Source organism: Bombus bifarius, unplaced genomic scaffold, assembly GCF_011952205.1.
Source record: "Bombus bifarius isolate JDL3187 unplaced genomic scaffold, Bbif_JDL3187 scf7180000009432, whole genome shotgun sequence".
NCBI classification, from domain to species: domain Eukaryota; kingdom Metazoa; phylum Arthropoda; class Insecta; order Hymenoptera; family Apidae; genus Bombus; species Bombus bifarius.
In genome coordinates, this window is record NW_022885113.1 from 335,826 (window position 1) to 361,894 (window position 26,069).

Here is a 26,069-nt window from a genome sequence, read left to right on the forward strand (position 1 = left end):
AGCAACACAGGAGAATCTCTGAGCGCATCCGATATAGCATTCTAGGGGGGCATTCAGGCTCCGGAGCACGTCGTGAACGAGGAATCCGTTTCATGGGGCGCAGCGTTAACTAGAAGCTATCTAAGATAGCGTACGAATCGCGATGATAACGAGTTAGGAACGAGGAAAACGAAAGGGAAGAGTAAAGAGCAGAATATGAATATACGAGATATAAATAAGAAAATTACATGTTAAGGGAATTAACAAAACTGAAGCGAGATAATAAAGGAAGGAAAGAAGAAAACAATGTACAATTAAGAGAAAAAAAGAAAAATTTGAAGGGGAGGGGACAAACAGATCATTGGAAAGAAAAAAGAGGAAACAAGAGCGGAGAGTTGGAGAAAAAGAAAAAATGCAACTACGACCGCGTGCAGAAATTTCATTTTTCTAAATACAGTATATGATGTGCATATATGCGGTGAAAGATAAATGACAAGATACTTCAAGTTTAGGAGAGTGTTTAAATTATTACCATATATATTTAAAAATCGTTATTTATGCAAGGTATCTCAGTTAAATGATTTAAAATATCTGCCTTGTTTAAGATTGTATGACAAAATTTTTCTGGGCAAAGTTATACTATTTCAAAAGGTACACGTGATGATGAAAAGAATCTTCTTTTAGGATCATTCTTTCAAGAGATTTCGAGGTTATCGGTATATTTTAAAATAGAGCCCTATATATTTTTTATCCATCAATTGATGAGTTCCTTTATTCTCTGTACAAAACTGTAGAAAGCGTATACGATAATTATTTAATTTATTACTATATCGTAAAGAAAAGTATTCCCATACCATTGTCATAGTCAGACAATTTACTCGGCTTGAATGTCACTGAAAATATCTGGAGCTTGATGAAATCGCCTGTGTGTTTATCTTTGACATGAATATAAATGGAAAGATTGCCAAGCACTACAACAGAAAACAAGAAACGAAATAGAAGAAGAAGAAGAAGAAGAAGAACGTAGAATACAGGAGGCATGAATGCAAACAATGGCAAAGACTATAGAATATAATGGAAAATAAGATATAAAATCGTAGAAGAATGGAGACATAGAATATTAAAACGACGAATGAGAAGAGTACAAAGATTTACAACATGAAACAAGAACAAAAGAACATAAGAAGGACTCACGGTGTAAAAGAGAAGAAAAAAATGTGGAAAAGAGCAAAGGAGATTGATAAAAAGAAAGAAAGGAGAAGAAAATTCATGGAACGAATGAGTGAAGAGAAAGAAGAAAACAGGTGTATATAAAAATGAAGATGGAGCAGAAGAGGAAGAAGTGGCGTAACGCGAAACGATCGGGAAGGATTTGCCAGTCTTATTCGGCAATTTACATTCTATCGGCCGTAATCGATTTATAAAGCCTTCGAGTCCTGAAATAATTATGGAAATGGGATCGCGCGGGGCACAATTGAGCGTCGCGCGCATTTGCTAAATTACCGCTGTCATGAATTAAACATTCTTTCTTTAAGCCAAATGAAATAAATCTTTGCTCGTTGAGGGATGTATCTCGAGACGATGCATTGGTTCGATTATAGGTTCTTTCTTTGTGTATCTTCTTCCGTTCCTTCGCCTTCTGTCTGTTTTCGTTAGTATACTACCTCTGGAATTAAATACGGCGGAAATGTCTTGTTTTGAGAGTTTCAGTCTAATAGGTTAAATGCTATGGTTAATCTTCAATACTTTCTATAGATGGAGAGTTTCAGATGGTGGCCCTCGATTATATTTAATCTTATAGCTAAATAAAAAAACAACTTTGCAAATGTAAGATTGGTTTGCAATCTGTATTAAGGGGAATTCTCTTATAATAAAGATGGAAGCAAGTGATTTTTATGCATTTCTTTTAGACTGATTATTAATTATATGGGATTGGACCTTTTTGAAATGTATAGTCTTGAAGTATAAATGAAATTTATTTTCACTTCAATTTTTCACAAATTTTTCACTTCAATTCCTCTTATTGCTTATCAGTATTTTAAACTGGCGTGCACGATAACTGGAAAACTAATTGCTTAATCGATTTCGGATAAGTCTCATTCACTTTGCAACCAGTTTCTCCAAGGATTCCGTCTCAAATCTTTCTTTAGTTATTTATAATATTTGTTTAAACAATATACATTCAATCTATATACCAAAAAAGGAAATTTTACATCTAAACGCTACAACTTCCCGATTTTTCATGTTTTTCTTCCAAAAATGGGTTTAATGCCAACATCTAGTTCCATATAATCCAGTAGTTAGTCTAGAAAAGCTCATAAAAATGATTTGCTTTTATCGTTTGTTACTCAAGAATCCCCCCTTAAATTTAAAAACTCGAGACAACACAGAACAGATAAGTTTATTTTTCTGATTCGAATGTTACTTGGAAAAACAGAAATATCTGATATATCTAATTAAGAAAAGCAAAGAATTGAATCCAAAAATATAGTAGAATACAAGTCTTTTAGAAGTTTTGTAAAGTATCCATGATAGATTAATATTATAATGGTTAACATTTCTTAAATATTCAGGTAGAATACACATGGTAAGAATACACATTCAATTCCGAAATCAAATAATTTTATTTAATAGGAATTTATTTAATAATATGTATTCGGTTCACAGCATATTGAATTTAAAAATTACTGTCCCATTAAATGTTAATCTTTTTCCTATAGTCTTCAATTATTCTTCTCCAAAATAATTAAGAAAACGGTTTACCATATTTTTCCCCTATAATTTTCGTACGATGTATTATGATGTTATGGCACTCTTTTCTCGGAAATACTTTAAATTCTTGTCTGTTTACTTCTTATCTCCAGGTCCAAATTTACGCGAAGTTAGGCTCATTTAGGGAACAGAGACTAGAAAGTTTGACTTATGAGGTCCAAATTGATAACTAAGAGTTAAGATCATCCTACTAAACACTTCACTCTCACAATTTATATCAAAAACCCTTAGTTTATGTCAGACGCTCGTCAAGTTGATTTCTATCTTTAGACTCTGCCGCAGGCTTCGCTATGGCAAGAAACTGTTGCTACGAAATATATTGTTGTAAACTACGTGTCCAAGTCTGTCCTGCTCTGAATTTCAACGAACAACCCCTACGGGCAATATCTCGTTTCTCTGCCCGATTGCAATCAGTCAACGATCATTCGGAATATTATTTTAGACAACCGGTGCTAATGGAAAGAGCTATAACCAAAATTGCCGTAATTTAATATTACGGCTATAATTATAATATCGAGGTTGAGTAATTAAAGTGTGGAAAATTAAATTGGACAGGTAAAATGAAAACCTCGGGAATTAAGGAAAAGTAACGTACCAAAGATAAAAATATTGATGGCGATGTAAAAGATTAAACTTGTCGAAGTTAAAATGTAGGAAATTAAAGTATCCGAAACGTAGGAAGTCAAGATATCGAAAATTAAGTAGTCGAAAGCTAGAATATTAAAAATTGAAATATTGGAAATTGAAATATCGAAAAGTAAAAAGTTAGAGGGTGAAGTATCGAAAAGTAATATATTGAAAACTCAGATATCAAAAACTAATCTTTCCACCTTCATTTTAAAAATTCCTATGCAGATACTTTTTTATTCCAAGCACTCTCGTTTTTCCACTAACTCTCCCATTACACATTACTATGTATCATATTCTTCCATTTATCCATTCTACCATCTTTCAACACAAAACGTAGAAAAACGATACATCTGAAAAAGTTTCACTGCTCCTTTGCCAAACGATATCGTTAAATTTTTACGACACTGGGTGTTCCTGCCGATGCTTGTTAATTCTAAGCTAATTGAGCTTAAAAAATTAAGCTTCAGCTTGAAATCCAAGGTTTCGTGAATCCTGAAGCCACGTGGTTGCGTGGCGAACCGTAAACTAAAGAGGAACTTAAATTGTTGAATCCCACCAGGGAGCCTAGCATGTTTATTATTCAACGACATGGCAGGTTTCGTTTCCTCGATCCAGTTATCGAGAGAGTAAGGAAGAAAGGAACTGAAAGAAGCGACGCGGATAAGAAAAGAAAATTACATTGCTTTCCTTATACGTATCCGTATTTTCATTATTTCCTTATTTTATTTTTTATTTTATTAATGCTTACAATCGTACCACCAACGTACAACAGTACCACCAAATGATATGAAGTTAATTATAGTTAGACCTAATTAAATTGTTATATAAATGTAATAATAAATAATAATATCCTTGTTCTGTAATGAAATGTTGTATACAATTTTTGATTTTCTCTGAGAAACATTTTCGCGAAAATATTGCGAGATCCAACGAATATTTTGCTTGGAAAATTGAAGAGCGCCAAGAATTTCTTTATTTGAAGATCGTTTCGTTTCTTCTTTGCGACTTTCTTTTTGAATTGCAATCTCCCTGCGACAAGAATGAAACTACTGTTCCTTCAATTCAAAAAATGCAAAAGGAAACGTAAGCAAGAAAATGTAAACTGACGAATTTAAAAAAGGAAGAAACTATAATTCCTTTTGTCATTCAGAATTATAAATAATTTATTTCTTCTTATTAATAAAAATATATATTTAAATTAACATCAAATTAACTATGAAGAAAACACAAAATTCACTTTTTAAATAATAATTATATAATATATAATATAATAGTAATACATCATAAGTTAAAAAATGAATTTTATAGAAATTGTATGTTGTATATGGAAGAAAGAGAAACATTATTTTAATTAAAATACAGACATATACAAACACTTTTGCAATATAATATTGCAAGATTCAAAGGGAGTTTTATAAGGTCGATACTGTAGCTATTACGTACTTAGTTCTCGGAATAATCGTTGCAAAGTATTACGTTTCAAAGGACAATTGTGGAGAAGTTGATACCTTTTGCGAGAGAATGGCCATAAAAGTTTCACCTATACGTTAATTCGTTATTACCTATATAATATAAAGAAAACTTTTACATTAGCTCAAATACGATTTGAATTGCTTAAAAAATAAAAATCACGATAGAAAATTATGCATAGAAATAAAAAAGAGTTTATGAGAAAAATAGGTCAACTCTAAGATTACTCTCGGACTATCAGTTACGTGTATTGTCGATATTTTAAGGTTCTCAATTACAGGAATCTATATGTATTATCAATACAATATCGTCAATATTATACAATGATGTTGAGAAACTTAAAATATCGACAATATTATTGATTGCCTGAAGGCACCCTAAGAGGTACTACGAATATTAATAAAAAAACATCGTTATTGCACGTGAAACGTTATCAAAAATAAAAGAGAGGGACGTACATGCAACTTTTACATATATGTAAAAGTGAAAGCGAGCACTAAAAATAGTACTCTATCGTTTAATCTTAAAACCAGAAATTTTTCGTGTGAAAATCTAAATTTATCATATGTATATAAACATTTTATATGTAACCCATGTAAATGATTATATAATAGTTAAAATGGCATGGGGAAAGTAACTATGAATTTATAATCACGACATTATTCTAATAAAAGCCAATATTAACTTCATCAAAAAGGGAAAAAAATACTTGTTGTTTTTAATGATCGCAACAATAAAAAACCTAAAACCCGTTTTACCCATAAAACTCAGTTATCACAGATCGAGCTATACAAGCATTTATGTCAATAAAAAAGATAATCGTCTCATTTGCATCTCACAGTCCAGTTCTTGGATCATTCTGATAAAAGAAGTTTCACTAAAGCATCTGCACGCCGTATACGATTCAAATTAATCCGTTCCTAAGCCCGTAAGGAAGAGGAAGGGGGCACTAATTACAAGAGCTAATGACCGAACTTCGTACAATTACTCAGAAACGTGTGGCACGTTTAAACCAGAACGTCAGTGGTGCTCGTTCGCCAGAAAATATGTGCGGTCAAAGATGAAAGCCGCAAACGGGAAGAAAGGTGAAAATGTGACCCGAACCGAAAGTTCGTCGAACAAATTTCTTGACGGCTACCGGGTAACATTTCATCGTCGCCATTTGAAATTTCATACCAAATTTAAAGAAAAGAAAGGAAGAAGAAAATGAGAACGAAATTAAACTTTGTTTCTTTCCCTTTTCTTTCTCTCTCTCTCTCTCTCTCTCTCTATATATATATATATATATATATATATATATATATATATATCCTTTCAGCTTCAGAAAAGATATATATATATATCTTTTATATTATTTTTATTTATATATAAAAGATATATATATATATATATATATATATATATATTTTCTGAAGCTGAAAGGATAGATTTGATGAAAATAAAATTCAAATATCTATGTCTTCACTCTTTTTCTTCTTCCAAAAATGGAAGGCGTCCTGTAATGAATTTGATGAAAGTGAAATTAAAATAGTTAGCAAAGGGTAACATTCCCCATTGTAAATCACCGATTTTGGTGATATATTTTTGTCGTAAAACGACGATCCATTTCAAAATTGTTAGGTATAAACTTCAAATAGTTATACAAACTACGAATAAATAGGAATTTTAACATTATAACAAAAATTATTCTCTCCGTTAATTTTATCAATTCTACGTATTTACTTACATAAATGAAGTCGTTAAACAGTTATTTCGATGTAGTAAAATGGTTTCATTGCGACGAAGGCGATAAAAATGGCGATTTTACATAAACAAAATCCGCAAAAGAAAGTTGTAATGAAGAGAGCCTCCTCATGACGAAGCATTCGTGGCGTTCGAAAAGTGATTCGAAATACCAAAGGAATCTAACGTAGCGACATGTTATTGTCTGTGCAGCCACATGTGTTGAAAGAACTACGTAACTTAGCAGTCAAAAAATGTACGAGATGCGTAAATATTTAAAGAAATTAATCTTAATCCATAAATATTCGAATAAATTAAACTTCATGTGAGAAAAGTGATCGTTCCGTTATCCGAAAATTCCATTATTTCAAAAGTTTTGTCTGTCTATTAGTTCGGATAAGGGAGGCTCTACTTTAATTACCGGTGACTTTTCATAAGCGACCTCGAGATCCGAAAAACTACATCCCTCGCTAGAAACTAATCTACGTCGTGCACTCCCTAAGAAACAATTCTTTCCGCATGATTCACCCTGCACAGATCCAGGTTGCCTGGTCACATACGAATTTCGAAGGGTGCAAGGGTGCGACGACACCCCACGAACGACGGAGATTGCCCGCGTGAAGAATCCAGTCACAGCGTTAACGAAGATACGTCTTGAAAGCGTCTACGCGTCTACGCGAGGGATTGAAATGCAAAGAGAATGAGGAAGGGAAGGTAGTGACGGAATAAAGCGTCGACGAGGATTCTGAAAGAGTTCCGTTCGTCGTGCGAGTACTTGGAACCCCTTGTCACTTTTTTTCGCTCTCATTCATTTGTCTCGCACCGAGTGGCTGCCAAGCTGATCCCAATTAAAGCGAGCAGATACGAAAGGAGGCGAGAAAGGGCCGGAAGTGGCGCGGTGCCGATCTTAAACTCGCGAGATTCGACAGTTAGATGAGGATCCTTTCGAATTTACGCAGAGATTCGGTGAGAATTGAAGGAGAATCAGGGATGGGAGGAAAATTGGAAAGGGGGAGATAGAGGGATTTTTATATGATATTTTATTTATTGCTATATCAGAAGGATTTTGACGCGTTGTTTGATTTGTCGCATTAGAAGGAGGGATTTTATATGATACTTGATTTATTGTTGTATTAAAAGGATTTTCATATAGTTGACGTATTGTTATGTTAGTAGGGCTTTTATATAATATTTTATTTATCGTTGTATTGGAATAGATCACTCGAAAATTTCTTTCTTCTGTTTATTATCGAGAGAAATTTGATTCACCGTGAAGAGTGTAATTTGCTCTTTACGGATGCATTTTAAATACGATTCATTGAGAAATATTTGGCGCCTGCTCAAATCACTCGTGTATCTTGATTATCGTACAATTTGAATCTGAAATTTCATAAAAAATTCAAGACGTTTAGTAAAATAATAATTTCCCTCTTTTAAATGGAAAACTTCTTCGATTCTCGAGTTTCTCAAATTCTTTAACTGTTTCAAATAAATCGTAACGAATCGATTGATAAAAAATTCGATAAATCAGTTTCGACTTTTCTTTGGTCACGATTTCTACGATCTTTGAGCGGATCCTTTAAGAAATTCTTCAGGAGGAATAACGAACTCGAAAGAATCCAGCCGACAAATTCTTTTAAAGAAAATGTCCTGTTTCTTACGCGAACGACAGAATCTTCAAAGAGTCAAAGGTCTTTCTGTTTCTTTCTATTCAGAATTTGAAACGAAGATCAAACGGTTTCAACGAAGCATGAATCTTTCGTGGAAAGAGTACGAGTTAATTATTTACCTTCAAAGGACAAATCATGCAAATTATATTTACTAGTATTTAAATGTGTTTTCGTTTAAAGATTCAAAGTTTTGTAACAAAATTTCATTTTCTATAGTAAAGCTATATCGTCCGTTGCTAATAACCATATTTGTACAGTGAACTATTTAATGAAACCAGGTTAGAACACTATGCAAAAGTTTTCGCTATCTACCTTACAAATCTTATAATGAGAACTAAACATATTTTTACACATATTGTTATATGAAAATAACTATTTTTTTTAAAGATATTCTCTTTTTTCATGCTATACGACTCTCTTTTTTAGATTGTTGTAGTAGATTCATTATTATAATATTCTAAAACACGTATATAATTATTTAAAATGAGAGAAAGGGTTTCTAAAAAAAAAACGAAAATAAGGAAATGCAGAAGAAGTTTGTTAAAAAATTGTTCGAAAATAATTACATAAAATAATGAAATAATTTTTGAAATAATAAAATAAATTTTTGACGTTATTATTACTGTTTCTTATATTAAGTACTTCTTACGATATGGCAACAAAATTGAAAGAACACCAAATCTCGTTATATTCAGATTAAACAAGATGAAGCATTTCTACTTTATGAATGGTATAACAGCAGGACATTTGCACAGTACTCTATGTAGTGATTTAACAGATCATCCTTAGAAGCATAGGGGCGTACCCGCTCTTTAACACGATCTTCATTTTTCTTTACGAAGATACCCTCCGTTGTCTGCCTCTTTTTTTGACAACACCCTGTCCTTGTCTTTCCTGATGTAACACCTTATTTCTTCTGTTTTTCTTCCCTAATCTACAAGCTTTCTTCGTCTTCTTCCTCATGACGAGAGTGGCAGTGGACAAATGACCTTGACCCGCCAATACATTTACCTTGTACTTTAAGTTAACGAGGAAAATCAAAGGAGGGCACTCTAATGGAAAATACTATATGTGACCATAGACCAGTGTATCTTTTTTTTTATTTCTATTTGTTTCGACATGAACGCAGAAAGCTTCTTCTTTTTTCTCGATAGAGCTGTACAGTAAAATAAAAATAGTCCGTATCTTCAAAAAACTGAGCAGATGAGACACGATTTGAATGGAAATTAACTTTTTCTAGAACCCGTAAAAAATGTATCACGTGATCGTTTCTGTGATACTTTTGAGATAGTATCATTTCAGCATTTTTAGAGTATTTAGAGTATTTCGTAGAAATTCTCGACTTTGCTATGTCCTTTAGATCAATGTCGACTAAATCGTGTTTTTCTATGGTTAGGAAATTTGTTATATTTACAGAAGAAAGGAGAAAATCGTTATTACGAGGGACTATTTTATTTCTATCAAAAATATACGATGGCTTTTAACCTGTTTAAAGGGACTGTTATTGACAATATCGTTTTAATTATTATTTACGATCGCTAATAACGTATTAAATAGTGATTAATTACTCCAGTAATACATTAAAATCTTCCTTAGCTAACGTAAACATTTTGACGTTTACACAACGTAACTTCGGATCAGTCCTACTAATCCTTTAATTAATAACTTCTTACTAACAATTAAGCATTTCTATAAATATTGTTGTGTAATCATCATTCTGAAATTAATAATGCAGCCAATTTATCCAGATGGCCGGATATCCGGGATTTCCAGAAGGTAACAGAACGCATCTGTTCGACGCGTTATTCGTTTATTTGATTGTTTCGATAATATCCAGGTAATTATTTGGAGTGGTTAAATAATTAGACATGAAGGGAGACAAGGATAGGTAGAATCTTTCGGGAACTTGTCGATTTATTATTGAATTTCAATGCAAAATTAATACAGAAGTTGAAACATTAAACGATGCAAATGTAGGAAGCAGAGAATTCCGATAGAAACATAAACGGCTTTATAATATTACAATACTGCAGATATTAAGATATTGCTTCCTCAACCTACCAACTTGCTTTTAAAAACTTAGCTTTTTAGGTCCAACAGGTCGTTTTCAGTTTCGATTATGTCATATTAAAATCCTCTTGTTCAATTATAGAATGATATGGAAACCAAAAAATCGACAAAAATATATTTATTAAGTTTCTATTCTGTTATTTTCATATATGTTATATTTATTGTATGTTTATTCCTATCCAAACTTGAAACGGAGCTCAAATAGTGTTCAACAAGCCTTGTTGTACAAAAAAATATTATCATTTTATAAAACAGATTGTATTTGACAAGAGAGATAAATACACGTGATATGTGCTTTAGAATAGAAATATCTTTAGAATAGAAATGCGATAGTTGCTAACAGGTGCAAGTAAATTTCATATAAAAGATTAAACTTTCTTTTGTCTAATAATATTATTATTTCAATCGTTGCTCTTCTCGAATATAATTTCATCTTATAAAACTATGCTGTTTTTTCCAATCCTTGTCTTATACAATTTCTTTCGTATATTATAGAATTTTAACGCAAGAAGATATTATATAATAGAAAAATCATTTGACCAGCTACTTGACTGTGTTAATTATCTCGATGATCCGTGGCTTTGCGTTTCGCCTCTCCTGTTTGTCAATCTGGTCGTGTAGCGTAACCAAATCTATATTTCCGTCTAGTTTCCACGTAGCTCAATACCTCTGTGCGTCGGTGTATCGATATTAATCGATCTATTGACTCATGTCCCTTGGATCAGCTAGCCAATGATCCGTTGATACGCTCGACGATGATCTACTCACTCGCCCGTCTGTTTGATTATCTGTTCGAATCGAGTCGTCAGGAACGTGAATACTTGATGAAGTTCCAACGTATCGAGAAACAAACGAAAACTTGTAAATGGATTTTGTTGTCTTAACATGCGCACGTTCGCTTAAGATACATTGATTGGTGACTTGGTCTTGATCGAAAAATTAATGTTGTTACAGGATTAAAGAGCAATAAAAGGGAACATGTGCTCGTTTTAATGCGCGTGCAAATATGATTACAGGAGAAAAATGTTCCGATGATGGAACTTTCAGATGATAGATCACCCATCTGACGTTGTTTAAAACACGCTGGACACTGTGAAGTTCATTTATACGAAGAAAAATTATTACTATTTTTGAGAGTTTGAATATTTAATTTGTTTTAGACTTTTGAAGCGATTAGGACTTTCGAAGCGACTTACAATTCGTGTCACTCCGAATTGTTTAGAATATTGAATTTTGATTATATATTATACATAGAAGAATGGTCTTGGAGAGATTGTATAATGCAGATTAGTTTGTTTTGAGAAACCTTGGAGGCTCTGAGAAAATATTTGGGAAAGTTGAAAGCATCGACTTCATGGTTGCAGTGAGGATGTTTTCGAGATTAAATGTTGATTCCGACAATATTTGACTGGAAGATAACGTACTAACCTCGTGATTAATACGCATTTAATCAGCTTCCTTCGTTTTTTTATTTCTTTTAATTAAATCACGAAATTCCATCAAATTTGTGACGCTTATTTTTCGCAAATAATACTTTAAATGTAATTATTACTTATTTTCCATAGCGATTCCATTGCTGGTTCTAAAATTGATAATAACTAGACTACGGACTTTTGTGCACTGTGAGGAAGTTTGAAGGTTGACATAATATGCAAAGATACATGAAATGTCTATAATATAGTAAAATAATCATCTCCACACCTTTCATTTCATAAACTATATTCACGAAAGTATCAATCCGAATAGATAATCACAGTTTGACAAGAAGGGAATAATTATAACAGTGCAACGACAACAAAGAAATCCACACAGACACAAGCAAACAAAAATGGCGACTCTAATGACTAGTAGGTAAGTACCCAAAAACGTAAACGAAAGAAACTCGATTCGTGAACAAGCCGAGCGTTACGGCCGCTTAATAAACGAGACGTCGCGATGCCAAAGAAATCGACTTCGTTTCATCCATGGTGGCTCTATGACGTGGTGCACCGCGTAAGCGTTCCCATACGCATCTTGATGAACTCTCTTCACGAACGACGACATTGGGAAACGTGGGCTTTTATTACCGGCTGTGACCTTATTAGCGAACTTTATTTGGATGGTCCTGGACTCAGAAACTAACGGAGGCTTGCCTTTTGAACACTCGGCAACCAAACGAACGGGATATTTCGACGCTTTTGGTGTTCTATGAGATCCCGCGAGGAATCATTTTGTGGCATTGTACAGGTGCAGTCAAGAGAATAGAGGATGTTTTCCTGCGCAGAGTGATTTCCAGCGTAGATGATTCGATGGCCAGTAGATTTCAAGACACGGTGATTTCGACAACTATTCTTTGGGAATTCGATGATTGAAAGCGAAAATTATGACGATTAGGGTGACAGCTGGTGCGGCTGTAATTTCTGACGTGAAATTTTGGCGATTTGGAGAACTGTTGTTTGAAAATTCTGTGTAAATATTGGAGGTAGTGAGGAATGTAATTATATTTTGGAGATGGTCGATTTGAGAAGCTGTTTCAGGATTCGACAAGTAAAGACGAAAATTTGGAGGATCAGAGCAATTAATGTAATCCTACTTTGCTGATGTTGAGAACTTTTATTTGAAAATTCCGTGTAAACATTAGAAGTTGCAATTAATGTGACTACGTTTTAATGGTTGCTCCATTCCGAAAGCTGTTGTTTGAGGATTTGATGGGTAAAGATGAAAATTGTGACGATTAAGGATAATAACTAACGTGACAGCTTTATGATAGGATTTTATTATCGTTTTTAAGAATTCGGTAAGCAATGATGAAAATTGTGGCAAGTACCCAAAAGTAGAAAATAACATGACTGTATAGATATAAATTGTTTCCCAATGAAAGTTATTTACTAATTTCATTCGCATCTTCATTCCCTATTAACGCGCGCCAAGTTTGTTTCGCGAAACAGGTTAAGATTACGAAAGTATCAGACGTTTTTCGCCGAATATAAATAACATGCGACGTTTAATTATTAAAATCTTAAGTGAAACAAGGGGATGATAAAAAATACATAACACGTCATAAGAAAGTAAAACTCTCGAGAGTTCCGTCTGCGTTGCTTTCAGCGTTTGCATTTGAAAATGTCAACACTATCATGACAAGCATCTAGGTGTTAAAACTCACCCCCTATCCTCTTCGTTTCATAGTCCTGCAGATACCAAAGACAGGGTGTTTAAAAAGAGGGTAATAATAATTTCATCGTGCTACATTGCTGCCTTGTTACGTTAACCGATAAACAGCTTTTCTTCTACCTCTTTCCCACCTCTTTTGGCTACAAACTTTTAGTCTGGCGCTGATATTCTCGTAGCCTGAACGAGATGAAGAAAATTTTTATTAATATCTTGTAAAAAATTCGCAAACAGGATCCTGTATATAGTTTCAATTCGCCGTGTATAATAATTTTTATTTATCTCAAGGAGCAATTTTGAAGCGTTCCACGTTTATGAAACTTTCCATTGATAAATATATTATAATCTAGTCTATAGAATATCATATATTTCTAACATTTTAGCGAATATTTGAAAGCGTTAAAATTTTCTTGTAATTTTGGCCTTTATAAGCTTCAACTCGATTCTGGTATATTAAATATTAAATAGTTATTATTCCACAGAGTTAGTGTATTGAATTTTAATTATCAGTAATTACTGGATATAATAATGACTACAGTATATTAAATATTAAATAATAATAGATATTGTATAGAATTACTGCATTGAATTTAAATAATAATAATTGCTGAAAATAACAATGGTTATATTAAATATTAAATAGAATATCGTAAATGTGCGGTACTGCAGCCACGTTTCGGTTAACGAACTTTCGCACAAATCTTTTCCGTTTCTCTTTCCCAAACTCTTCTCTTTACATTTTCACTTCGTTATATTTTTGCTTCTTCTGCTCATGCAGAGCATGAAGTATGATGATACACGTGAATGAAACAACTCTTAATTGGTATCGCTGGGTCATGAATGAATATAATAATTTCGATAAATGTTTGATTCGCATTCTAAATATATTGATTCTTATCACTGAAATATAAAATACAAAAGAATATGGAATACTTAAAGATTAAGTGATATCATTTAAAATCGTTGTACTAGTCCATGATCTTACGATGACGAATAATTAAATATTAAATTGAATAACTGAACATTACGATTGAATATAATTTACACACGATAACCATAATTTTGTCTCTAATCCTTTCTATTTCTTTAGTTTTTTAACGCAATTTGAGTCAACATTAATAAAAGAAGCGAATGCCTTTGTTGGGAATAATTTAATAACACAAAGCGCTATATAAAAGAAATTATTTCTATAAGATATATTTCAATTATATAAATTGCTCTTTAGATTAAATCTAACAAATGATCAACTATTTTAATTAAATACAATATATATTTTTACTTTGTAGAAGGATAAAATGATAAAACTGCCTCTTTATGAATACAATTACTTTACGTACATTAAGTCAATATACGGGCATCACGTGTCTGACACAGTCGTATTATACGATTGGCTTTGCAACAAAGAATGCTGTGACGAAAGGATTAAAACGCGTTGAATTCGTGCAAGTACGTTCGGGAAAGGGATAAAGCAGAAGAATTTTGTAATTATTTCAGGACTTTAAATAGCACAGGTTTGCGGTTCGTTAAAAAAGTAATTTTCTTTTAGCTTGTTTAATACACGACATTACGGGACATAAATTCGCGAGACGGACTGCTTCGTTACAACACGCGAACACGGAATACAATCAAGTCTTTCCTTCTTTGCGTAATGGTGCCCTCTTTGAACCTTTAAAGCGTGGACTCTTTGTATGTGCGTTTGGAGCATAATATTTTAATTATTAAAAACACACTATCCCTTTTTGTCTGTATTAGTCAAACTATACGAGGAAAATGTGCATATAAACTAAATTGATTACAGGATTTGTATATTGTTAAGCGTGGCAATAAATAATAATCCTTTCGTTTTTGGGAGAATGGATTCCAAATTTCAAGCGCTCAACATCATTTTATATTAAATGCGCAGGAAAATATGATGAGAATTATTTGATTATATTTGTGATTACTTGCATATCGTTAAATGTACGAATAACTGATAATCATGTCGTTTTTGAGAAAATGGATTTCAAACTCCGCGCGTTTACGTTTATCTTGTGTTAAATGCCGAGGCAAATATGGTGAACATTATTTACAATAAATATATCAAAGAAAGAAACATGAACTTGATAAAAATTAATAGATTTTTTATTGGTATATTGAGTGTTAGTTTTGTAATTATTATACCACTCGAATTTATGCTTCGTTACTCAAGGTAACCCAATCAACTTTAATCTTTCTGCACACGACGAGTGGAAATTTGAATTGAAATTAAAAACTTTCCGTTTATATGACAGGATATGATTTTCCTAATCGACTACGTAAAATAAAAGATGCTACTGAAAAATGCAAACATGCAAATGGTATAGTGACTTTATTTATTTGACCGATTTTTTATAGTGATTGAAACAGAAAAACGATGATTATTTAATTAGAGCTTAATGTAGTAATGTAATACAACTAATCGACTACTCATGACTCGTGACTAACTCCAACTAACTGGCAACCAACTTTCTCCACTAAAATATCTTTTCATCACAGTTTTCGTACTGCCACCACATGCACGTGTTCCGCAGTCGTTCATGACCAATGATAGTCACGTACGCCTTTTTCAAGTAACTACTTTTCGGAAGGACCGCGGACATATCGATGGGCAGGCCCATGTAGTTCGTACAGCTAGCGAGTTTTTTCTTATGATTATTCCACGATACTACAATAGTATCATGATACTATAGTAGATATTATAGTAGAGTATAATATAGTATTGTATTAGGTTGTCCGAAAAGTTTCTTTCATTTCATAAGGTGATAATAGATGAACAACAATTTCTGTTTTATATTATTTTATTGAATTAGGTATGATCCATTTCGATACATTTCTATTATTATGTTCGTGCATAATTCAATAAACTAATATAAACAAAAAACATTGTGCGTGTATTATTTCCTTATAAAACGAAAGAAACTTTTCGGACAACCTAATAAATATCACGATAATACAAATGTGCATACTACAATAGTATGCAGAAATACATATAATATATGTAGTATAGAGTAATTATAGTATTTGCTGAATATATATATAATATTTGAAATTCTATTTCTTTAGTTACATTCGTAAGAATTTCAATTTGCATGAGCATCCTCTGTCTAATAACAATTAATTCTGGTTTATAATGATAACTCCCATACGAAAACAAAAAATTAAAAATCAAAATCACTGATCAATACAAAGCTATTGACCTCCATAGCAACGAGAGTGTTATAGAATGAATTCCAATACATATTGGAATACCACAAATATGCATAAATAGACATATATTTTTCCATATATATATATTATATAACGCATATATTATACTAATATAACGCGCCTATTTATATATTTTCTTAATAAATATAAAATATGCATTATATATAATATATAACGCATATATTATTTCATCTATATTCATATATATATATATATTCCATATATATTCCATATATAATATATAATATATAACGCATATATTATTTCATCTATATTCATATATATATATTCCATATATATTCCATATATATATATATATATATATGAATATAGATGAAATAATATATGCGTTATATATTATATATAATGCATATTTTATATTTATTAAGAAAATATATAAATAGGCGCGCCACGTACTAACAAAATAAGCATTATTCCACATTTTGAATGAAAAATGTAATGGTCGAAAGAAGGATCAGGAACAGGTACGAGCGACCCATTATTGGCAATGTATTGACCCCACGGTCCAGGTGCATTTCATCGTTAATGCCAATTCTTCTCAGCCTCTGATAGGCCAATCTGATGATATTTGCATGGAATATCGAACAAAATATCATGGGAATTTACGAGAGCGATCGCAATTATGGGGAAATGTGTAACAATATTGACTCACGGCTAAATTACATTGGACTTTATTGCTAATTTGCTGTTTGATTATTTGGTAGCATATGTTAATCGAGATTTCAATCGTATGTTCCATCGGCTAACATCAGGACTCTCTTTAGAATCGTGGATAATTATGGGTATATTAAAGTCAGATCCTTGTTTGCAAAGATACCCTTTATCAGTATCTCAACCGAGGAGAATGGATTAAATCATTGTTTACAGGATTTTGCCACTTTTTATATGGTTTTTTTTTATATATTACCATAAATATTTATCAGCAGCGAAATCTTCGGTTTTTAACTTTATCGATTTACTTACATATGTTACAATTGTTACGACCTTTCGCGGAGAGACGCGGTCGCGAGGAAAACGCGTCAGCGAGAGGCGTAAATTCTCGCTACGATTCGGTGAATCGACGCCGCGAAGTAGTCGTTCCCCTGTTTCGGTTAAGATAACAGAGGTAGTTAAATGAATATGACACAGCAGAGTAAGTTATATTTCACCGTTTATTCCAACAACTTATAACGAAGGCAGTTACGCTGATGCGTATGTACGAGATGAGTGAGTGACTGATCTGCGGGTGTGTATACCCGGTTAAAGGATGTTGACCGTTCGAAGGATGTAAAATCAGTACTGTCTTGGGAGACGATGCTGTCTCGGAGGAAAGCTAAGGATGGGTGTGTCTAGCGCACGGGACCATCGGATTTGTTGGTGCCGATGTTAGTTAAGAGAGTGAGGGAAATAGGCTTCGTTGTTAATTGGTTAAACGAAGGGTCTTAACCGCCCTCGAGAGAAAGTGGTTAGTGGGAGGAAAGTTGCAGCGTACGTGAGAAAAACTAACTTTCCCTTGTCCCGCCGTGGTAGACAATAGTCTTTAGAAATTCTTCGGAAATAGACGTTTGTTTGGTTTGAAGGACCTTTACTAGGAAATCTATGAGATTTATGGAAGGTACTTGAGGCTATTGAGGGTACGCAGTGAGTATCCGAAGACATCTGATTGCCATCTTGCCCGCGGTGTGTGGCCTGGGCTAGGTAGAGTGTTTACCCGACGTAACACAATATTTATTGTTATGAAGTACGAATATTTGATTTATCCATATTTAATACTGTAGCTTTTGATAAAATTAATAAAACATCTGTGCTTCATTCATTTGAATTAATATTTTTTTATATTATTACGTATTGCATAGTGATGTTAATTAAAAAAATACGAATTGTATACGTGTTATTTAAATATATATATATATATATATATATATATATATGTCGGAGCGGACATTAGAATTAGGGTTAGGGGCGTGAAACGAATCTTCGTTTGGGTTACACGTTGTCGTTATGCAATAGAGAAGACATTGACTAGTGCAAATACGATTATTATACAGCCGGACAAGTAACCGTGGTAGTTAGGCACTCGAGAAACTAATGACAATGATCCTAGGTTCAATAACGAATCCGCGGTCGACGGGATGATAGATGAACGTACTCACAAAATCTAAGTCGGATGCGTGATATTCACTGGTCGTAAAGGGTTACTCCTTTCATCAGTGAGATCGCGAACGAGAATGCCTTTCCCGTCCCGATGATGCCACAGAGGAAAACTATAATGGGGTGTGTCTAAGGATACGAGATCATCGGATTCGTCGAGAAAAGCCTTCGTTCAGAAAGTAAGGGAAATTGACGTTGCTGCTAATTGGTCAATCTCCATATCGGTGGTTAGAAAAAGATGCTAGCCGCCTTCGAGGGAAAGTTGCTAGTGGGAGACGCCGCTCGTTGAAAAATATGTCTCCCCTATCTTCCCGTAGTTGGGACAAAGACTGTTTGTCTGTTTGAAGGACTTTAGTTAACTAAACCTTAAGATTTATAACGGGCCCTCGGGCTAGCCGAACATGTACTGCGGAGACGCATCGACATCTGACAATCATCTTACTCGAAGAATAGGGTCTGCGTGTGGCGAGCCACGGGACAGAAACCGTTGGAATGTTTACTGTCGCGTGTCGCCACGAATATTTCCTTTAAGGAGAGCTATAGAATTACTCCATACCTTTGCTAGGCAAAGCGTTCATCCCGTGACCGCGGCTACGTTCGGCGACTGACTGTCGCCTCGAGCCCAAGCTCATTATCACAACTCTCGAACAATTACAATCGGATTGAATAACTACAATTGTTCAATTACAGACTCCGGTGTTCTTTCATCTCCGACATATATATATATATATATATATATATATATATATATATCGCACAGAGTACGCAGTTAATATTGAAAATATCATCCTAATACATATAATTATAATATTTTATTTCCTAAGGGAACTAGCTGTAATGTTGGAGGAACGTCGAAATATAATTCCTTACTGAACGTTACTGAATAACTGAACAGTATATTTCTGTTAATACTCTTATTAAAAATATTGCTGATATAAGCTTCTTTCGCGAATAATTCTTCTTTTCATTTTCGAGTCTATAATTTAATCCCGATATATACTGAATGAACTCGAAGAGAGAATACCCTGATGACTGCAGTGCAGGTAACAATTAAAAAGGAGTCATTGAAAGAGAGCTATAATTACGAAAGGAAAAATTAAGAAATAATTTTGGAAATTTAAAGATTAAAAAATTTGAATATTTAAAAATTCGAAAAATCGAGAATCTCAAAACTCGGAGATTATAAAGTTCAGGAACCTGACTATTTCAAAATTCAATAACTCAATAATATGAAACTTTGAATACCTGGAACTACCTACCTGTAACGTAACAAAACCTTCTGAACTAATAGAATTCCGAAGAATAATCTATACGAACTTCAAATAGTACAAATGAAAACAGTAGTGCCATACACAAAACACACACTGCGTGGTAGAAATCATCGAAGTGTGTATCTATCACCACGTCAAACTGTCGATTCGAATCTACAATTCCAAATGTAATAAACTCAGGCCAGAATCGTTTTTGTGCCTCGGTGTCGCTGATTTCAACTACCATATACCCAAGTACGTACTCTCGTTGCGTGTACATCCTCAATTACCATGAAGGGCGGCGCGAATCAAGAACAGACAAAGCTGCAGTCTCAGAGTTTTATCTTATTACCGTTATGTATAGTGACGAATAAAAAAAAAAAAGAGTTTAAAATTAATACACTACGAATTTTAGCGATTGTTACATTAAAAATTTATTACCATATTGGTAACAGCTATTTATTCTATGATGTATATTATATTCACCCATTATTAATCCTCAATGGCGGATAAAAAAAGAAGATTTGAAATTAATACACAATTAATACACAAATTACATACAAAATACATACATATAAATCAATACATACACAAATTTTAGTTACACTTTTGTATTAAAAAATTTTATATTATATTTATTCATTACTTTGATTTACCTGCAATTGTTACCGTTTGGTATTGTAAGTGAACTTAGACGTCTACAACAAAACGCATATTCTGCAGTCTAAGTGATGAAGTTCATCAATGACGTTGAGGGAGATGTAGAATTTAAATAAAAATTAAATATTTCAAAGATAAGAAACTTAATCTAAACTGAATAGACATCTACTATATAGCACAGCAATAGTTACATTTTTTATTTTATAAACAATCCTTTATTTGCCACTGTAATTATCATCACTACTGAATTTATTTTCTCTTCTATATAATATTATATACCATATATTCAAAAACAAATGCATACGCTCTTGTCGCGTGTGCACCCCTAAGTTATCATGAAGAGTGGCACAAATTAAGAGCAAACAGAACCACGTAGTCCACCAACCAGAAAGGATCGAACATAAAATTGATACATTACGAATTCTAGTACCTTCCGTAATAGCGCATGCTGCATGTAATTATATTTATACATTGCTCTTATTAGATATAAATCCATTTTGTAAAATTATAGTATCCCGTTGCACTCCTTATTTCATAAACTTTCTTCTGTCCGCCACTATAATTATCATTACTTATCTTCTTTTCCATATATTATTATGTACCATATATCAAAGGACATATACTCTCGTGGCCTGCGCACCCTCAGTTCCCACGAACAACGACACAAGTTAAGAACGGACAGAGCTGCACTCTCAGAACCTCGCGTGCCACCAACTAGAAGTGATCGAACAAGGATCTCGTCAACAAACAGCGACAAGATGTGAAAACGTAGAAAGAGTGACACTGGTGGAGCATGTTATCCGCGCGAATTGAGACACACCAGCAAGGACAACGATAGGTTGAAACTCGAAACACAATGAAAGGAGTACAAGAACAGAAGAGGAACTTGGAGGGAGGGACGAACGGAAGGTAGCATGAAAACAAGTTCTGAAGGGATGGAAATGGCACGAAGGGCTGGAAGAGGGATGCTTGAAGGACGACGGTGCAAGAGATACGCGGCAATACTCTAAGGTCGGGAGGATGAAATGAATTCATATTTACGAAAGCTGTATGCATATGCGGAGGCAAGTTTGCAGCGCGAGATAGGAGACGCGGGTGCACCGTGCAGCTATATGAACGCGTGCACATAATACGAAGACCAAGCCGTAATGTTTAAGCCAATTTCACGCGATCTCGACACTTTGCGTGCCAAATTAGGCTCCGAAATAAGGCTACGTTTAACGGATGGGGTGACTCGCTGCACTTAGTCGTTAAGGTTGCTGCTGTTAGAGAATTCGTAGTTTATGTATAATACTAGTTGCGAAGTAGTTGTAAAGTGTACGTGATGGGAGTATGTGTACAGATTCATGAAAGTATTTGGTGTATTTTTAGACACCTTTTATGAGTAAATTACATGCGTTATGTTTAGAAATTTCATTAGCAGTTGTAGTAGTTTCAGTTCACTAGCATCTGGTGCGAAATGACCATTATAGCTATATTAGTTATCGTGATTATATTACATAGGAAATAAAATACTCATGAATTGTACTACGTAGAAGGTTAACTTAGGATACTTATATAAACTACACATAACAAAGGATACAGCATCAGCTACAAAACAACTGTATTAGCTAATTAGGAGAAGATTGAAACTGAAAATAATAAATAGCAGGTGATATACACAACAATGGTTAAACCAATATGGACATATGGGGTAACATCTGGAGTATAGTTACAAAAAACAACCAAAAGAAAATTACAGAAAGTTACATAATTGAAATAATGGAGAATGACGCTGGATACACCATATCACAGGAAGAACGACGATATAGAATACACCCTAGACATCTCATGAGCTGAACAAATTCTTAAAACCATCAAACAAAAGATCAGAATCAATTCCATTCAATAAAATTCGACGATAGAAGATTGTGTGATATTCTGAACAAATGCCCAGTGCCACCACTGTAATACTATGAAAGCGAAGTCACGATTACGAATGAATGTGGAAAGAATGAGTGGAATGAATGAATGAATCGAGTGAATGGCAGTAAAATAAGTACAAATCACAGAAAAAGGCTATAAATAGTAAGATTGGTGTATAAATGAAGTTATAAAAAAAAGTGATTACATTGACGAGTTTGTAACAAGTTCGAAAATGTATATTGAATTTACATAATATTTATTGCTGATACGTACTTCGCGAAAGTCACAGAAGTATTTAAACAGCCAATTATCCATTCAAACAGAAAAATAAGCCTTGATATTTAATTGGATTATCTTTAGCATTAATTACACAGGTTCGTGAAAGTATTCGAATACTTGTAGAGTATCTTTCAATGGTAAATTTATCTAATTTAAACTATCATTTTTGATATAGATAGCATAGGATTTAATCGTAGGTCTCCATTGTAATGTTTCTTTCATTTATTGTATATAAAAGTTTCGCGTACGACTGTCTTTTCTGATAAAAGTAAATAAAAACAAAAATCAAACAAAATACTCGGTACACTGTAACAAACAAGTTGTGGTTTTATAGAACTCGTTCTTTTACGGTTCATAATTTCAACGTATCTATATATAGATGAAATGTTATATCGCTAAAAGACGGTACTTCGACAATGGACTTCTATTTAACGATTCAATTGCTATATAGATACTGACTGACAAGATCACGTCTCGGCAGTATTTATGGATTGCATGAAATGGGATTTAGAGCGATACACCATTCAACTATGAAACATAGTTAATCATTTTTGCTAGTTCTGTGTCGATCTTTTTCTTAATTCCAACATAACCTTAAACGATCAATAACTTACATAAATTTAAATTACTAATAATATTCTAATAAGCAACGTATGCTTAATCTAGCAATTAACAATGTATATTTTCATATTATATATTATTTACTGTTATATTTATTATTATATTATATTAATATATAATATATACATAAATATTATAATATTATATAATAAAATAAATAAAATATTATATAATATATATATTATTTATATTATTAATGATATAATTAATTATATAAGAATATTATATAATATATATATAGTAAGTATATTATAGTATAATAATACATGGTATATATAATATATATATGTGTATATATTCTAATAACATCTATAATAATATAATATAATATATGACAATATATATAAATTGATGTAACCTTTCTTTTCCGTCTACACCTAAAATTTTGGCTACTTTCTTGTGATATTATACCCCGTACATTTGAACATTCTCTGGAGAGAACGAACGAACAGGCGACAAAAGAGGAAGAGATCGTTTGTGACGTCAGTGTCTACTTTCCACTGGTGTAATTGGGATTAACGTTTGATCCTGAACTAGAAGACCGGAGAACGTTGGCGGAATATAAAATACAAATGGAACGTAATAAAGCGGAAGAATGACGTGGAGGAGTTCGCTTTAAATCCATTAGCAAACGCTCCGACTTCACCGCTTGTCGGAAAGTAGCCGATTCCTTTTCCCTACCTTCCCTCTTTTTCCTTTTTTTCACTCTTACTTAGGGTAATTTACTTTACACACCGTGAATATTCGTTTTAATGAGCGTAATAATGAGATTAACCAGTTTTGCAATGGTGATAGCGTTAGTACTGTTCTCTCGCTTAATTTGAATACGGTAGCGCCAGACTTACTGTCGCATTCTTACTAATTTCTCGAGTTGGTATAACAATCGGTGTTTTATGATTTAGCAATTAGTACATCGTTGTGTCTGTTTTAGCACTTATATACTAATTAATTAGGACTGTGTATGTATAGTAAATTGTTCATCGTTTAGTAGGACATTCGACTTCAAAAATTCGATACTGTAAAAATGAAACGTATATCTACGTAATTTTATAAACAAAATGTTTCATTGGAAAATACATGATTACGTCAATGCCTTTTTGTAGCATTTTATGAATCGTGCATTTAGTGTTATGTCCAAATCTTCGGATCCATATATCCAAATATCGCAAAGAATTGTTCATAAAATGTTGATCCTTGTAAAACATTCTATTTTAAGGAAGAGGTATCTATATCAGGTTTGTGGATATTTCCAAGTACATTAATTGCTTCTAGAATATTACCAAATCGATGAGAGGAATGATGAACTGAAATATTCGAAACGACATAATGGAAGATATAATCTTAAGACTCCCTGAAGAAAACTGAAACACAACCTCATAAAAAAAGCAAAATTTATTAGATAACAACCTAATAATGATTTGCTAAGTTTAAATAAACCTTCTAGCACAATTTTGAACAGTCATCCATTTGACTTACACGTATTGTCATCGAGAAGCACGAAGAAACGCGAAATGTCTTTTCATCAGGCAATTAACCAAACTCGAAAACGACGAAACGGGGAGGCAGTCTGTCGACTAGATCGTAATCCAGCCTCTAACCATCCTGTGTCTGGCATAGGTCGTTAATTTCAAAAACGGCCATCCCCAATAAGCCAGTTCAGCCCTCGGAAGACGCTGTAAACCCGATTATTAGCCTGCACACTCAAGGAAATTGGATTCCCAACTGCGACAATAACAATGTACTGCAATATCTTTGGTTACCATTTCGAGTATAACCTTGTTACACGCGTATCCTCGCAATGAAAATGTAAATACCGGTTGGCTGACGATAAACGCGATTCCCTTCCAAGCTGAAATTTCAAACTGCAGAAGTTTGACCAACGAAACAGGTGTGTTAGTCAACGAAATTCGCGTTGCCGCGGTTTTCCACGGGGAAACTAATAAATTTCGACTGACTCGCTGGCATAAGTGATTTATTTCGTTCGAAATTCTAGCCAGTCGAGGGGAAAACGTCTGCTACACTCCCCTTTACTGTTCGTCCCTCTTTTTCCCTCGACTGTGCCCGCGTAAATGAAATTGGTTTCGTTAACTGACAACCGCGACGCGTCGGTGTCGTTATCAATTACGAATCGAACGATGGTTGGTTTTGTTTGGAAGGAAACCAACGTAGGGAGATTTTCCAAAGTATTCGTTCGATCGAAACTTCGCTGGATGCTTAAGCACGCGGGCGAAATTGGTGAATCTAGCATACATTGAAATAAGTGAAAAACGTTGTATGAACACACACATACTCGCTCGAAAGTCTTAGGACAGTTCATATGTTGGCTTCGGAATTGAAGAAAATAAAGTATGTAATAAAGATAGCAAGAAATGGCATTTAATTTTTAGATTGTGTATTACTAATATAATTACTGTTTCGTTGAAACATAAATGGGGTCTAAAATAGATATTCCATATTGTGGCAATTAGAAATACATAATCCACATTAGAAATCACAATTCTATTACAAGTAGGTGTTC